Raw genomic sequence first — 16,176 nt, forward strand, 5'->3', positions numbered from 1 at the left:
CCCTCCTCTGAAACACAGGGTACGGGCTGAGTACTTGGAACAGAAGCCTGATGAAAATGACTGGGCATTTTCTTAGAATGAGATAGGAGAAGAAGCATAAGACACTTGGGGTTGGCGGGCGGGCTCCATACAGTTTTTGTGGTGGGGCAGGTAGGATTTCAATGGCATGTTACACCCTCCGAAGGGACAGCACGTACATTTCAGTGGCAGAAAAAGAAAAGCACTCTGATCTACCATGGCTAATTGTTATTAATAATTTAAATGTTGCTTCATCATATTGCATATTTCTGCTTGCTTCCAGTGATTTAATAAGGAAATCTTTTAAGTACTAGGTTTTTAAACCAAATAATCTTTTTTTTTTTTAAAAAAAAAAGCATAAAAGTTCAATCCGAACCTAATAAATATATATTTTTTTCCTATTGGAATATCTGTTTTTGAGGCTTTCAAATAAAAATACTTATTAATGTTGGCAACCTTCTGGTGATTGGTGGCAGGTCATATCTTCTCAGTGTGACAAATGGTAAGCTCCTACCAGGTCAGGGCACAGCACTCGGTGTTATGGGGATTAAAAAATGCTCCTATGTCTTTACCTTTTAATAGGGGATTAAACAATTGCACATTTATAGTGTAAATGGAATATTTAAAATATCATGAGACGTGCTAAATGCTCTGGAGCCTGGGTGAGAGAGCATTCTAACCTGGTTGCGAGGTTTGAAGGGGTTTTGGGGGGAGAATAGTTTTGACAGGTGTGGCTGATGGGAAGGGCCATCTGTTCCTGAGTCAGGGGAGGCGATGTTTTTGCTCTGTGCTGTCACTGCGGGACAACTTTGATGAGACTTATTCTTGGAATACTTCTCTACCCACCAACTGCTGCTGGTCTGGTCTGGGGTCTGTACTTGAACTCCTGCCAGCTACTGACTCCTATAGATATCCTGTCTTAGAGGCCATGTCAAACCTTGGAACCCACTCTTTGGGAAGTAACTGAAGCCAACTTTCAAGATAGTTTTATTTCCTTCATTCTCTTACACCTTTCTTAAACCATCTCAAGTTTCAAAGTTGGCATTTTGGAAGCCATACATGTGTCAATTGGTAGCATATAGAAACCAGCTTTGGTCCGTGTAGCCCACCAGTACTGCATATCTGCTAGGGTTACAGTAAACCTAGAACTGCTGGGCTTCTGCCGTCTCTAGAAACGAGAGTTGGGTGCATTTGGAAGGAGAGCAGTTGGAGTCATGCTTTACCACCACAGGGTCATTGACATTTCTCATATTTATAGGATAGAGTCTTTATATTAACATTGTTTTTTCTACATCTCTTTGCATATTACTCAAAACATGCAAGGCTAAAAAATTTGTTGTGATTTGTCTAGTCTTGGCTATTGGCATATGCCTTTAGGTGTCCTCTGTGAAGGTGACTTAATTGACTTGGAAACAAGGGCGCTACCAGACACCAGTTTCTTCTCATTAGCTTTTCCTATACTTTCCCTTAAAGTTTAAATGCACTATGCTTTATCATTTTTCCCCCCGCAAACATCTATTGTCAGTGTTTCTTCTTTTCTCTTAACTTTTTTGGTTGATTTTTACTAATATTGATAATGACTTTAGAAATTATTTTGTATCATTCTAAAATGCTGGGTTTAAAAAAAATAGACTATTTTATAGAGCCGTTTTCATTTAGCAGTGAAATTGGAAGATACAGAGATTTCCCCCATCCCCCCATCCCCATATGTGTGTGGTCTCCCCTGTTATCAACATCCTCTTTGCAACGATAGAGTGGTGAATTTTTTATTGGCGAACCTACATCACAATCACCCAAAGCCCACACTTTGTATTGGGGTTACTATTGCTGCTGCACATTGCATGGGTTTGATAACCATAAAAGGACATGTATTTATCATTATAGTATCATACAGAATATTTTACTGCCCTAAAAATCCTCTGTGCTTCAGCTGTCTCTGTTTTACCTTTCCTATAAGGTCATATTGTTGGAATCATGTAATATGTAGCCTTTTTATATGGGGTTCCTTCATTTAGTAATATGAATTTAAGGTTTTTCTATGGCTTAATAGTCCGTCTCTTTTAACACTCTGTAATATCAGATTGTCTGAATGAGCCACAGTTTATTTATCCATTCACCTACTGAAGGACATCTGGGTGGTTTCCAAATTTCAACAATTATAAATAAAGCTGCTATACACATCCATGTGCAAGTTTTTGTGTGGATATAAGTTTTTAAATCCTTTGGGCAAATCCCAAGGAGAGTGATTGCTGGATTGTACGGTGAGGCTATTTAGTTGGTAAGAAACTGTGGTTGCTGTCCAAGATGACAGTGCCATCTGCATTCCCGCCAGTCCTGCACGGGAGCGCCTGTCTCTGCACACCTTCTCCAGCATTTGGTGTTGAATATGTTCTAGATTGTGTTCATTCTAATGGGCATGTGGTGTTATCTCTTGGTTTTCGTTTGCAATTCTCTGATCACATAGGATGTGGAGCATATTTTCCATAGGTATATCTTCTTTGGTGAGGTGTTTGTTAAGTTATTTGGTCCACTTTTTAGTTGGGTTATTTGTTTTGTTATTGTTCAGTTTTAAGTGTTCTTTGTAAAATTTGGTGTTAGAGTCTGTAAACAAGTCAAAAATAACACCTGGCATCTTGCCAGGGGAATGTTAGAGTTCGTAAACAAGTCTAGATGGTGCCTGGAAAAATGCCTGAGGGAGTGGTTTAAGAAGTAACAAAAACAAGCCATTAAGTGTGGAAATTCCTTATTGGTTGACTGATGTATCTAGTTTATGCTAATTAGATAAGCTCTGTGAAATGTATAAATACTGCTCCTGTCCTGCAATAAACGGCTCCTACTCCTGCTGTATCAACGTTCACAAGTTGTTCGTCACCCCCCGGTTATTTTGCTGCAGCCGGACTGCGGCAATTTGGATAATAGTTCTTTGTGGATATTTTTTTTTTCAAATATTTTCTCCTAGTCTGTGACTTGTCTTTTCATTTTCTTGGCAGTATCTTTCACAGAACAGACCATTTTAATTTAAAGGACATCTAGCTAATCCATCTTTTCTTCATATTGGTATTGAGATACAAATTATCATTATTATTATTATTATTATTAGTAGTAGTAGTAGTAGTAGTAGTAGTACCAGGGATAAAACTCAGGGGCACTTGACCACCGAGTCACATCCCCAGCCCTCTTTTGTATTTTATTTAGAGACAGAGTCTCACTGAGTTGCTCAGCTCCTCGCTTTGCTGAGACTGGCTTTGAACTCGTGATCCTCCTGCCTCGGCCTCCCAAGCAGTGGGATTACAGGCATGCTCCACTGAGCTCACTACAAGTAATGTTTTGGTAAAGTAATTGTCAACTCAAGATCATCTAGATTTTGTTCTATCTTTTAGAAGTCTTACAGTTTTGTATTTTAGGTTTAGATTTAAGATCCATTTTGAGTTCATTTTGTGAAGGGTGTCAGGTCTGTGTCTACCTTCTTTTATTTTTTCCCCCGTTTGTTCTGGCATCATTTGTTGAAAGATTCTTTCCCCCCACTTTATTGCCTTTGCTCCTTCATCAAAGATCAATTGACTGTGTTTGTGTGAGTCTATTTCTGAGCTCTCCATCTTGTCCCATAGATCTATCTGCCTATTTGCTATGGTTTGGATGTGAAGTGTCCCCGTAAAACTCACTTGTAAAACAATGCAAGAAGTTTTAGAGTAGAAATGATTAGGGTGTAAGATTCTTAACTCAATCAGTGATTTAGTCCCCTGATGGGGATTAACTGTGTGCTAATTGAAGTGGTAGGGTGTGGCTGGAGATGGCAGGAATTGGGGGCGTGGCCATGGGGTATATATTTTGTATCTGGAGATTGGAGTCTCTCTCTCTCTCTGCTTTCAGACCACCATGTGAGCTGCTTCCCTTTGCCACACTCTTCTGCCATGATGTCCTGCCTCACCCTTGAGTCCTGAGGAATGGAGCTGGCTGTCCATGGACTGAGACCTCTGAAACTGTAAGCCTCTAAATAAACTTTTTCTTCTCTATAATTGTTCTGGTCAGAAAACTGACTAAAACACTGTTCTTTCAACCATACCACATTGTCTTGATTACTGCACTTTATAGCAGGTCTTGAAGTCAGATAATGTCAGTCATCTGACTTTATTCTTCTCCTTCAATATTGTATGGGCTCTGCTGGGTCTGTGTATTAACTTTAGAATCAGTTTGTTTATATCCATGAAATAACTGGCAGAGAGTTTGACTGAGATTGTATTAAATCTTTGGATCAGATTGGGAAGAATTGATAGTTTTACAATATTGAGTCTCCTACCCATGAGCATGGACTATCTTTCCATTTACTTATTTCTTTGATGTATTTCACCGTTGCTTTGTTGTTACCCTCATATGAATGTTGTATATATTTAGTTAGATACATACCTAAATATATATATCTTTTTTGGGGGGGTTGCCATTGTAAGGGGTTTTGTGTTTTTAATTTCAAATCATACTTGTTCATTTCTTGTATATCAAACTTGTATCCTGCAACCTTACTATGATTACTTATTATTTCCAGGAGTTTGTTGTTGACACTTTTAGATCCTCTGCACAGATGATGATGTCTCCTGTGTCCAAAGATAGCTTTATTTCTGTTTTCCTCACTAGTATGCCTTTAATTTTCTTTTCTTATTGCATGATATATCTTCAATAATTTAACTCTAAACTATTTGTGTCCTTCTATTTGGTGGGTTTCTTGTGGACAACTTACATTGAGTTTTGTTTTTTGATCACTGACAGTCTCTTTTAATTGGTGCATTTAGACTACTGGTGTTTAAAGTTATTACTAATATCTACTATGTTTGCTATTGCTTTATATTTTATTGCCTTTGTTATTTGTTCCAGTTTTTGTATTCCAATTTTTCTATCATTTATAGTTTTAATGGAGCATTTAATGTAATATCATTTTCTCTGCCTTCTTAGCATAAGAATTATTTTTCTTTTAAAAACTTTTTTGATGGTTTTCCTAGAGTTTCCAGTATGCACTTAGAACTAATCCGAGTCTGCTTTCAAATCACACAATATTGCTTCATGATTAGTGCAGTACCTTATAACATAATAATTCTAATTTCTGCTTGCTATCCCTTTTGTAATTCTGTTATTCATTCAGCTTTTACATCAAGCATATATACATTGACATGTGTACAAAATAACAAATACATTGTTGCTATTATGACTTTGAAACAAACTGTTACGTGTAGATCAAGTAAGAATATTAAAAGTTTTCAATTTTACCTTTGCTTATTCTCTGTCTTCATTTATGTAAATCTGAGTTTCTGACTTTTCTTCTCTTTAAAGAACTTTTAAAAAACATTTCTTGTGATATAGATATACTGGCAACAAATTCCCTCAACATTTTTTTAAAGACCATTATTTCTTCTTCACCTTTTTTTAAAAATATTTTTTGTATTTGTAGATGGACAGCATGACTCTATTTTTTAATTTATTTTATTTAATGCAGTGCTTAGGACCAAACACAGTGCCTCACACGTGCTCCCACTGAGCTACAGCCCCAACTCTCTTAATTCATTTTTGAAGAAATTTTTTTCCAGGTGAAGAATTTCAGGTTGGTGGGTTGGTTTTTCCTTTTTTTTTTCTTGTCTTAACACTAAATAATTCTCTCTAACATCTTGCATGGTTTCTGAGACATCGGAAGTAATTTTTGCCTTTGCTCCTGTATAGGAAAGGCATTTTTTTCCTCTGGCTTCTTTGAGAATTTTTTCCCCCATATTTGACATTGTGTGGTCTGAATGTGATATGGTTTAAACATGGTTTAAGTGTAGAAGTGATGTGTGTGTGTGTGTGTGTGTGTGTGTTTGCATGCATCAGCTTCCTGGATCTGTGTTTGGTGTCTGACATTAGTTTGAGGAAATTCTTGGTTATTATTGCTTCAAATATGATTTTCTCCCGTTTCTCCCCCCGCCCTTTTTGTTATTCCCATTATGTGCATACAGCACTTTTCATAGTTGTCCTACAGTCCTTGGATATTGTGTTCTACTTTTGTTTCAGTATTTTTTTTTGTTTGTTTTTCAGTTTTGGGGGTTTCTGTGAAAATATCATCAAAGTCAGAGATTCTTTCCTCAGTTGTATTCAGCCCACTAATAAGTCCATCAAAGGTATTCTTCACTTCCATTATAGTTTTCAATCTGTAGCATTTCTTTTTGGTTATTAGGAGCCCTATCTTTCTGCTTACATTTCCCATTTGTGATTAGAACCATTTGTGTGTGGTCTAATATATCTATTAGAGCTCTTAATATTTTAATCATAGTTTTTAAAAATTCCCAGTCTGACGATCCCAACATTTCTGCCATATCTGATTTTGGTGCTTGCTCTGCCTCTTCACACTATGTGTTTTGTCTTTTAATATGCCTTGTGTTTTTGTTTATTTGTTCGTTTGTTTTTGTTTTTGGTGTTAGCCAGACATGATGGACATGGGAACTGCTGCAACTAGACCTTTAGTGCTATGGTGGGAAGGTGTGGGGGTGAGGAAGTGTTCTATCCTTTTCTGTAGGTTGCGGTCTTTAGTCTGTTCCTCTGGACAGTGAATTTCAGAAATGCTTCTCAGTTGCTCCTCCTCCTTTAGGTGGGATGGGATGGCTTGAATGGGCTCATGTTGAATATTTCTCTCCTCCCACATGAAAGGTTAGAGCCTGTTGAAGTTGAGTATTTTCCTTCCCCAAGGTCTGTTAGGCTCTAATAAAGCCACACAAATTAGGCTCAGATTAAATAATTTCTCCTGAGGCCATGCCCTGGCATACTTAAAAGTTGTTCCTTCAAAACACAACCTTTTTCTCTCCCCCCGCTTACCCCAAGGCACATTTTTTTTTTCCTCCAAAATTCACTGTGAGAACCTGGTAGATATCCAGCAGTTAAAATTCACAAAATGGGGTCCCTTCATGGATTGCATCCCCCTAAATGTTGTAACTCTCAGACTTATCCACATTGAACTTATAGAATTCATTAATCAAGGTTTCAGTTTTATTACGTAAGCTTACTTCCCTTCAAGGTTTTTGATCGTTGAGTTTCTGCTTTGGGGTGTTGTGATTCTCTATATTCACCTGCTTGTCACTCCAGGTTTTTTTTTTAAATATTTTTGTAGTGGTTGAGAGACTTTTATATATTTTTTTATTTATTCATATGTGGTGCTGAGAATTGAACAGTGCCTCACACATGCCAGGCAAGTGTGCTACTGCTGAGCCCCAGCCCCAGCCCCATGTCATTCCAGTTTTGAGGGCAGACATTTGTGCCATGAGCTCATCCTTCTAACAGGTCTAAGGAGAGGTATTGGTTTTTCAGCTTGTTCAGTTTTTTACTTGATGGTACATTGAGTTGGTAACTTCCAAGTTGCTAACATGCTAGACCACTAACTGAAAATAACTGTTAAGTTTTTTAAAAAAAATTTAAAGATAGGTAATTTTATGCAAATACTCTTGAAGAAAATAGATAAGTTCTCTTTGACATTTTTCAGTTGTGGTTTTGATTTCCACCCCATAGTTAACGAGTTTAAAGGATTATAAGTCAGTTTACTACCATCACAAGTTAATCTGAACAATAGATGCAAACTATCTATTTTGACCATTGAATGATTCTGATATTAGTATAACTGTGCAACGCTCTTAGGTCATTAGGAGAAAATCAATATGGAGAGTTTGGTGAAGTGGAAATATAAACTATTTTCTACCAGTAGAGTTGTTGATCTTTCATTAGCTAGCACTTGACTTCATATCAGTTCTTTTTTTTTCTTTTTTGTATCCTCAAAATAAAAGTATCTGAATTCTGAAATTTGCTCCAGGGAAAATAATTGAATCTCTTGGGCTGGGGTTGTGGCTTAAGCGGTGGAGTGCTTGCCTGCACATGTGGGGCGCTAGGTTTGATCCTCAGCACCACATGAAAAAAAAGTATTGTATTCACCTAAAGCTAAAAAATAAATAATTGAATCTCTCTTTTTTTTTAGCCAAATCAGAATGCTTTCGATTATATTTATTTATCTAAGTTTAACAGGCCTGTGACTTTTAATCCCATAGGCTACCCACATGATATTCTGACATTTATTATCTTGCTGAAAGGTGAGCAAAGAAGCAGCTTTTCTATCACTCCAGGGTTTGGGGACTATTGCTTGGTGACAATTGGCTTAGCCCTAGTGCTTTTGTGGGTGGTTGTGTTTGTCTAGTCAGAACTAGGGGTACAGATAACATCATTCCCACTCTGCCTGACTGGGCTTGGCCTTGGATGCTATCACAGATGGGGTTGGAAACTTTCACAGTAGATCACATCAATTTAACCATTATTTCAAGATTATGTCTTTTTTGTTTGAATAGTTTAGCTCAGAGATCATACTTTACAGACCCATGCTCCTTCTTAACTAATGTCACTGTCATTTGGTCCTATTCTGATGTCTCTCCCATAGACAATGGCTTTTACTGAGTTATCCTGGGTCTGGTCTCTCCTGATCCTCACTGAGCTATTTGTGAGCCCAGGGAGGATCGCCAATGAAATCATCAATCCTTGACTATTGATTTTATCTGTGCAAAACAAACCAGAACAGACAGGGATGGAGCTGTTGACAGAAACTCCTCACTACTGTGCTGGGAAGCATAGGATTAAACTGTATTAGGATGATTAATGTACAGGGCAGGGGCTTCTGTTGGCATTTAGTTTGATTCTGGTTAAATCGTTAGCATCAGCATTGTTTGATAGGATAAAATCTCTAAAGTAATGTCTGTGGAAGTAAATAGCTGATTGATAAAATACTCTTGATTGGTCTTTTCAACAAAGTCTCTGAACTACATCTAGTGGTAGGGCTAGGGTCAGCTGGGTTTCCAACTTCTCATTATAAGATGGTGTTTGTTCCTCACATCTTATTTGGCAGCACAAAAGATTACCTATGGGTCAGTAGAGCTAAAGCAATTTAGAAGGTCAAAATTTAATACATTTAGAGAGAAAAGAGCCAATTTAGATAATTTAAGCACAAAGATTATTTTCTTTGAGTATAGATTGTCCAAGAAGACTCAGATTCTGTCCATGGCTATGCAATTGTGTTTTGGCTGGCTGGCTTATAGGTTATGGTATCCCCCCCACACCCCTCAAGTAAAATATTGACACAAATGAATTCAATGAGCTGATGAGGAAAGAAGAATGGGTGGAAAGATATTGAGCAGATTCTGAGATTCTGTAAACATCCTGCTGATTTGGGAGCATTTGATATTTGGGGTGTGATTTGATATCTTCTAATAGGAAATGGAATCATGGGCAGCCAGGGGAGCACGCCACTCTTGTTCTGTTCTCTTGCTCCTCTCCTTCTCTGAGAGCTAAGGGCTATGCCTCTGCCACCTGGCCACACAGTGTCAGTGTTCAGCCCAGTGCTCAGGTCTCAGCCAGCTGTGCATTCTGGTTCTCATGCGGCCCTTTTTTTTTCTCAGTGATGCCCCTCAGAATAGCTGGGACTTACGTGTGCACTCCCTTCCCCAGCACCCGGAAGACAAGCTAGGTGGTCCTAGACCCTAACTACTCCAGTCCAAACCTAAATAAAAGAGGGGCAGCACCCTGTACCAGCCGATTACACACTTGATATAGGAACTAAGAAACCTGAGCTCTCTTCTCAGTCTGCTCTGGAGTTGGACAGTCAGCTTTCAGAGGGCCGATGAGTATGTGTTACACTGCCCTGCTTCTCATAAGACTAAGCTTTGTCCTTACTGCAACCCTTCTACTTAAATAATTCAGGAACATTGAGCTCTATGTACTGAGGTTAGGGGAGGCAGTGAAACCTCTGTGGACTGAGCTTCCTATTTCCCTGTGAAGAGACCTCCTTTAGTGCTTCTCTCCAGGCACTCTCCACCTGGTGATACAGAATGGGGCTGTGGAACCAGCTGTGGGTGAATCAGCTGAGCATGGGTGTGGTTTCAGGGGGGGGGTCTAGCCTTCACATGGAGTGTCTTTGGTGCATTGATTGAAGCTCCTGGTAAGAGGCTTGCCCTTTGTGCCTTCATATCTGTCAGTTATTGGCTGCGGGGCTGCAGGGTGGGAACTGAGGGCATTGTGATTTCCTCATTGAGGCAATACCCCTCAGCAGAGGGCAATTCTCTTGGGAATTGAGCAGCTGGGAGAAGGGAGCTAACCCTCAGGAAAATTGGGGAGGATGTGCTGGCTGGGTGAAAGGGATCTGAGAAGCAACTAAATGACATCTTACACCTCCATACAATGCAATGTCCAAGAGGGCTGGGACTTTTGTTTTGCCTTGTGCTATATCTCTAGCACATAGAATAGAGCCTGGTACATAATGGATCTTCAAATAAATATCTGTTGAATGATGTAATGAACTTATTGAACTGGCCCAGGCCGGGTCTCAGGGATACAATGATGAATTAGCTGTGAGCTAATGGGAATTTAGATACAAGTAATTAAAACGGTGTTGGTAAGCACTGTCATGGGAAAAGCAGGGAGGGCTAGGAGCACACAGTAGGGACACTAAAACCCTGAATTGGGAAGAGTAGGTATTGCAGGCCTTGTGGTAAGGTGAAGGACTGTGCTTCCCAGTGCAGTTATTCATGGTCAGTGGAGGGCATGTAAATAAAATTGTAAACACACCCACAAGATTGCAGCCTTGCTCTGAAGATCCCAGTTCTGTTTTGTTTCACCTGTGATTTCTGTCTCAGATAAAATGATCAAAAGGAGAAAAACCTGAGCTCTAGGACCCTTCACATCTGTCCCTGGTCTCTTTCCTCATATGCACAATGAAAGGGTTGAACTTGAATTTCCTTGGGAGCTGACCTGCTTTGAGTCAAGGGAAGGGCATGTACACTGGGCTCTGCCTGTCTTCTGGTAGGAAGCTTGGAAATGCCAGACAGGCAATTAGTACTGCCAACCAGCCAGTATTCCCTGGCGTCTAGGGATCCATTGGGGCATTTGGAAGTTGGTTGTTTTTCCCCTCTAAAGGCATCAGTGTCACATTTGAGTGCTAAGGAGGTAGGTCAGTTTTTAAAAAGAGAACCTGAGTGTGCTGAGGAAAACAAGCAGCTACCACAGTGATCCTTCTGCCCCACTCAGTACTCAGTAAAGCCTGGTAATTGATGAGCTCACCTGTATGGTCTGGTCCACCTGAGAAATTCTACACTGGATGGATGTGAATGGCCTTCCTCAATATTTTTAAATTTGTTTTTTGGGAATGTGTGTGTGTGTGTATGTGTGTGTGTGTCTGTGCACGCACTCGTGTGCATGGATGTACTAGCTAATGCACATATAATTGGGGAAAAGGCCACATGAGTTGGCTTGGGGGAATGTCTTCAACTGAACGTGAGTTTTAATGTTGGATAGTCATGTGCCCGTTAGACATTTCCATAATTCATCTTGGAAAATGGAAAAAAAAGGAACTTAGGTAAAATATAAAGGCATTATTGAAATGTCATAGAGTAGTTACATAACATTGATTATATAAAGCCTGAGGGTAGGGGCAGGAGAGGATTTATTATTCAGAAACTTCTAGTAATTTGAAGACATTCAAAAACATCAGTGTTCTCATGCATTATCATGTTTGTTGCTAATTTTTGGCAGGACATTTTTTTGAAGGATTTTAGTTCTTTTGAGTCTCAAGTCAACTTGAGCCTAGGGGTGGGTCTCTGGCTCAATATCTTACCTCTGCCCCATTCTTGTGCTACTTTTTAACCCCTGGACGGGTGCTCTTGATTGGCTGCTGCCTTTCCCACCCCTTGGAACACTGGCCTTGAGGTCTGCCATGTTTAATGGGACCCACCCTGCTAGATTATTTTCTGGTTTTGTGCTTGAATTACTCTAGCTTCAGAGCTCTGATTGAAGGGGTATAATATGTCAGAAACCAGGTGGTTTGATTTACCAGATATTAATTTTTTTGCAAGATGATAGTTCTTTAAAAGGAGATACTCCCTGAATACTAGTTAGTCATAAAATATACTTATGTAAGCTTGTATAATGTTAGAATACATGCAAAAATTGAGACTGGTGCATACTGCCATGGCTCACTTATTAATTAAACACCAATGTAAATAACAATATCGTGGTGTGTTGGCAGGAGCTGTGTCAGGTAGTAGGAGAGGCTGGTTTCTGGTATTGCTTGGTCACAACCTGTGGCAAGTAGCATGGCCTGGCTTGATTTCAGTTTCTCCACAGAACTAGATCATCTTTAAGGATCCTTCTAACTCTGTGAGCAAAGCCCAAGGTTATGTAGCTGAAAAGCTTTGCCAAAGCAGCAAGATGTGTGTTTTCATTCAGGTATCTTAAATTCATCTCCCTGAACTTTGGGTCAAATCTTGACTTGTGAAAAATGAAACCAAATAGCAAAGGCTCCAGCTTATCAGACACCCTAACTTAATTTTGATCAAATGTTGTTTTTCTATGAAATTGATTACTAAGATAATAATATGCTTGGGTGAAGGGTATTGGCTCTAGACAAAGGGATTGCTTTTTAGCCTGGCCAGTTCTTGAGAGGGAAAGCTGATATTGTCATCAGAACCGTGGTGCATTCTCCCTTGGGAAGCTCGCTGCCATATAAGCCAACACATACATGGAAGTTTATGCTGGAATCAGTCAGACATGTTCATGTATTTCCATTTTCTTTTTTTTTATTAGTTACACATAACAGTACAATGATTTGACATATCATACATTTGAATCAAATGGAGTATAATTTCTCATTTTTCTGAGTGTACAGTTTGCAGAATCACATTGGTCATGCCGTTATGCATATATACACAGCAATACTAGTGTCTATTTTATTCTGCTGTCCTTCCCTTCCCCCCTTCCCCTCCCCTCCCCTCCTATCACTTCTCTCTACCCAATCTAATGTGACACACTTCTTTCTTTTTTTTCCCCCTCATATCATCATACATGTATTCTGTATAACAATGAGGGTTTCCTTCCATTTTCTTAAGCAAAACCCAACCCATGTGGAAATTGTCATATTTGAATTGTTTTCCTTTTCAGAGGGAAGGTATGCAATACTGGACAAAGGGAGAAAGGCTTTTTCAGGAAATGTTCTGTCTTCTTTTTGTAGGGAAGAACCCACTTCTGAGGCAGAACTGTCATCAAATGTCATTCGTATTATGACCCATCTCATAAACAAAACTCTTCCCCTTTGCAGATAGGTGCACTGATGAGGTGATGGCCAGTCAGGATTACTTAATGTCTCATTACACTAAGAGACACCTTTAGGGCTATTAGCTGTTAGTTACACTAAGCAGAATGAAACAGAAAACTGGTAGATCTAGGAGGATTTGCATGTTTTGCCCTTCACAGTCATTTAAAAGAAGTTCCATAGTGGTAGAGTAGTTAGAATGGGTTAGTTATTTGAGTTATTCCATCAATCCTAGATCAGAATTGCCTGATCTTGCATGGACACTGCAATTGGAATGGGCAGAACTCAGCTGACCTGCTGCTAGGGAAACAGCCTCTGTTCATGTGGTTATTTCCATAGGCGGGTTTAAGCTACACATAAGAACATTTCATACAATTTCAGATTTGTTTGTTTGTTTTGCAACATGATAAATTGGATATGAAGAAATAATTATTGTAGTTTATTTGATGGTAAGTGAGCCTTAGCTCCCTCGTAGCCATTCATTCACGGCTACTGCAAGATGAGATGACCCTGGCACGCTGGGGGTTAATGTACTACAAGAGAGGGAGCAATTTTCTATCACCTCATAAGGAGAAAAAGACTCAGTAATGGATTTTACTTCCCTCCTTGATTTATTAGATTTTACGGAAAATTTAACGTGGTATGTCCTTTGTAGCAAATCACTGAATGAAGGCATTTCACTTTGAGGAAATCCTATACACTAAAAAAGGAATTCAGCAATTAAGTAAGGAAAAATTCACATGAGCAAAAGTTTCATTTTACTTTACAAAAGGCTCTTTTAATGAGCCAATTCCAGTGCTTTAAAAAGAACATGCTAAGTGAGGAACATAGCCTGTTTCCTGAGTAATGACTTCAGGTAAATTGACACAAACACAGCCAAATGTTCTGGATGCCCAGCAGGACCTAGAAGAATCAGCTAATTTATAATTATAATGCCCATGTGCCCTGGCAGCAAACTTTCCACCCTCTTGAATGCAAAATTGTACTTTAGTTCTCAGGAAGGTTTTCTTCTTTTTCTTTTTTCTTTTTTTTAATCCCTTTTTTTCTTGCTACCTCTTTGCCTTAGACAAGAAGCTCTTTGGGTAACACCTTTTTATTTATGAGGAAAAAAAAACATTTTAAATCTTTTATTTTTTGTTTAAGTTAGTTTTTTACCAGAGAAGAAGGGGTCATGTACGGTATGTTCATGGAGACTAAATTAACTAATGGAGTTTCACTGTCGGTTGAGTGTTCTGAGGAAATATTTGGGAACTGAACTTATAAACAGAAGTCCAGTGTTCAGGGCCCTAGAGAAATAATGATGGCTCCTGCCCACTGAACATTTTGTGCTGTGGGTCAAGCCAAAGGTGAGAGAAGAGGGAAAGAGCCACAGGGTTTGTCAAAGTTGGGGCTATGTTTGGACCAACCTGATTGTGTGGTATTTTTCTTCTAAGTTATGATATGTGCAAGTTGTTATTTAGAACAACTGATGAAATCATCTAATAAATATGTTTGTGGATGATTGGGTGGGCTATTAAGGGAAATCCAGAGCTGGGTTTGAAGTTGTTTTAAGACCACTGGACCCTGCCTGGAATGAGGGTTGCAAATTGCTTACAAGAACCACCATCTGACTGGAGCTCTTTCTACCACTGAATTTAAGACCCTGAAGGATTTTTTTTTTTTTTTTTGGTACTGAGGGTTGAACCCAGGGGCACTTAACCACTGAGCCACATCCCCAACCCTTTTAAAATATTTATTTAGAGACAGGGTCTCTCTGAGATGCTTAGGGCCTCATTAAGAAGGTTTTCTTAGTGAGAAGCTGAGTCTGCCTTTGAACTCACGATTCTCCTGCCTCAGTCTCCCGAGCTGCTGAGATTATAGGCGTGCACCACCATGCCAGGATTTTTAAAATCATTATTTTAAAATGGTAAATTACATAGACATGCCAATCAGGATAAACAAATAGGCTTGTAAAAAAAAACCAGAGTACTAGTGTCTCTTGCTAAAATGAGGAGGAGGAGGAGGAAGGAGAAAAGGGAAGAGGGAAGGAAGAAGACAGTTTAGAAATTCTGAATATGCTTTTTTTATAATACACTAGGCTTTTAATTGTTGACTATTTGGTGTGTGTGTGTGTGTGTGTGTGTGTGTGTGTGTGTTATCTCCTCTTACTTGAAGTGATCAGGGAGCCATCTGAAGAATCAGGATGATTTTTTTATAGCAGCAAACATTCTAACTTTTGTTTGTTGTGTGCCCAGGAAGCAGAGAACAACAAAGCATGGCCCTTGTCTTCTGTCTTCACAGGTATCTATTCCTTCCTTTCTATTTCCTTATTTAGTCTGAATTTTAATATGTAATATTCAAGTGGCCTCATAAAGCTCATTTCCTTCTAGTGAGATTTTCCAGAAAGCCTACTGTTGTTCATTGGAAAATACCCAATTGGTGGTGTGGCCCTTTAACTTTACGTGCACCTAAAAGCCCAGCATCTGCTTCTGGTCAGCTGGATCTATGTATGCCCCTGGACCTTTACTCTTCCCTTTATATGAATATACTTCTATATTCATATAAAACAAGTAAAGACAAAATTTTACTTCTTAGGAGCCATTCGTTGAATAATTGGTATGTTATTTTCATTCTTGCAGAAATGGATTGTAACTGTTGCTTAGAATAGGAAACTGGTAAAAACTGACTTTGAAATGACAGTTACATAGAAACATTGTTTAAAAAAAATCACAGAAAGAGCAAAAGCACAATGGTGGCAGAGTTCAGAGTTTGCCAGGGAGGTGAGGGTTTGGGGGTACAGGTCTTCAGATGAAATGTAGCTGCCAGAGAGACTCCTTCTTAAAGAAAGGACTCACAAGGGATTACAGATGAGAGAGAGAAAATGTGAAAGAACTCCACCCATCTCTAAGGAGGCAGATACCAACTTGCCCTTGCAACCAAGGCAGTCTTATTTGTGCAGAATAAGCACAAGTACTTCTCATGGAAAGATTTTTTTCCTCCAGGTAAAACTTTAAGATAGTCAAAATCTCAATAGTTTCTAAACACAATTAAGCACC

General features: G+C 39.1%; 1 long non-coding RNA gene across 1 annotated transcript in view; it reads left to right on the forward strand.

Moving 5' to 3' along the window:
- Positions 1 to 15,852, forward strand: part of LOC131423873 (uncharacterized) — a 78,366-nt gene extending 62,514 nt beyond the window's left edge. The window contains exon 4 of the long non-coding RNA XR_009225987.1: positions 3,889 to 15,852. This is a non-coding gene — a long non-coding RNA (uncharacterized LOC131423873). The remainder of the gene's footprint in view (positions 1 to 3,888) is intronic.
- The last annotated feature ends 324 nt before the right edge of the window (positions 15,853 to 16,176 follow it).

This window comes from Marmota monax, unplaced genomic scaffold (genome assembly GCF_021218885.2).
Source record: "Marmota monax isolate L192 unplaced genomic scaffold, Marmota_monax_Labrador192_F-V1.1 WCK01_AAM20220418_F8-fsc00012, whole genome shotgun sequence".
In the NCBI taxonomy this organism is placed as follows: Eukaryota; Metazoa; Chordata; class Mammalia; order Rodentia; family Sciuridae; genus Marmota; species Marmota monax.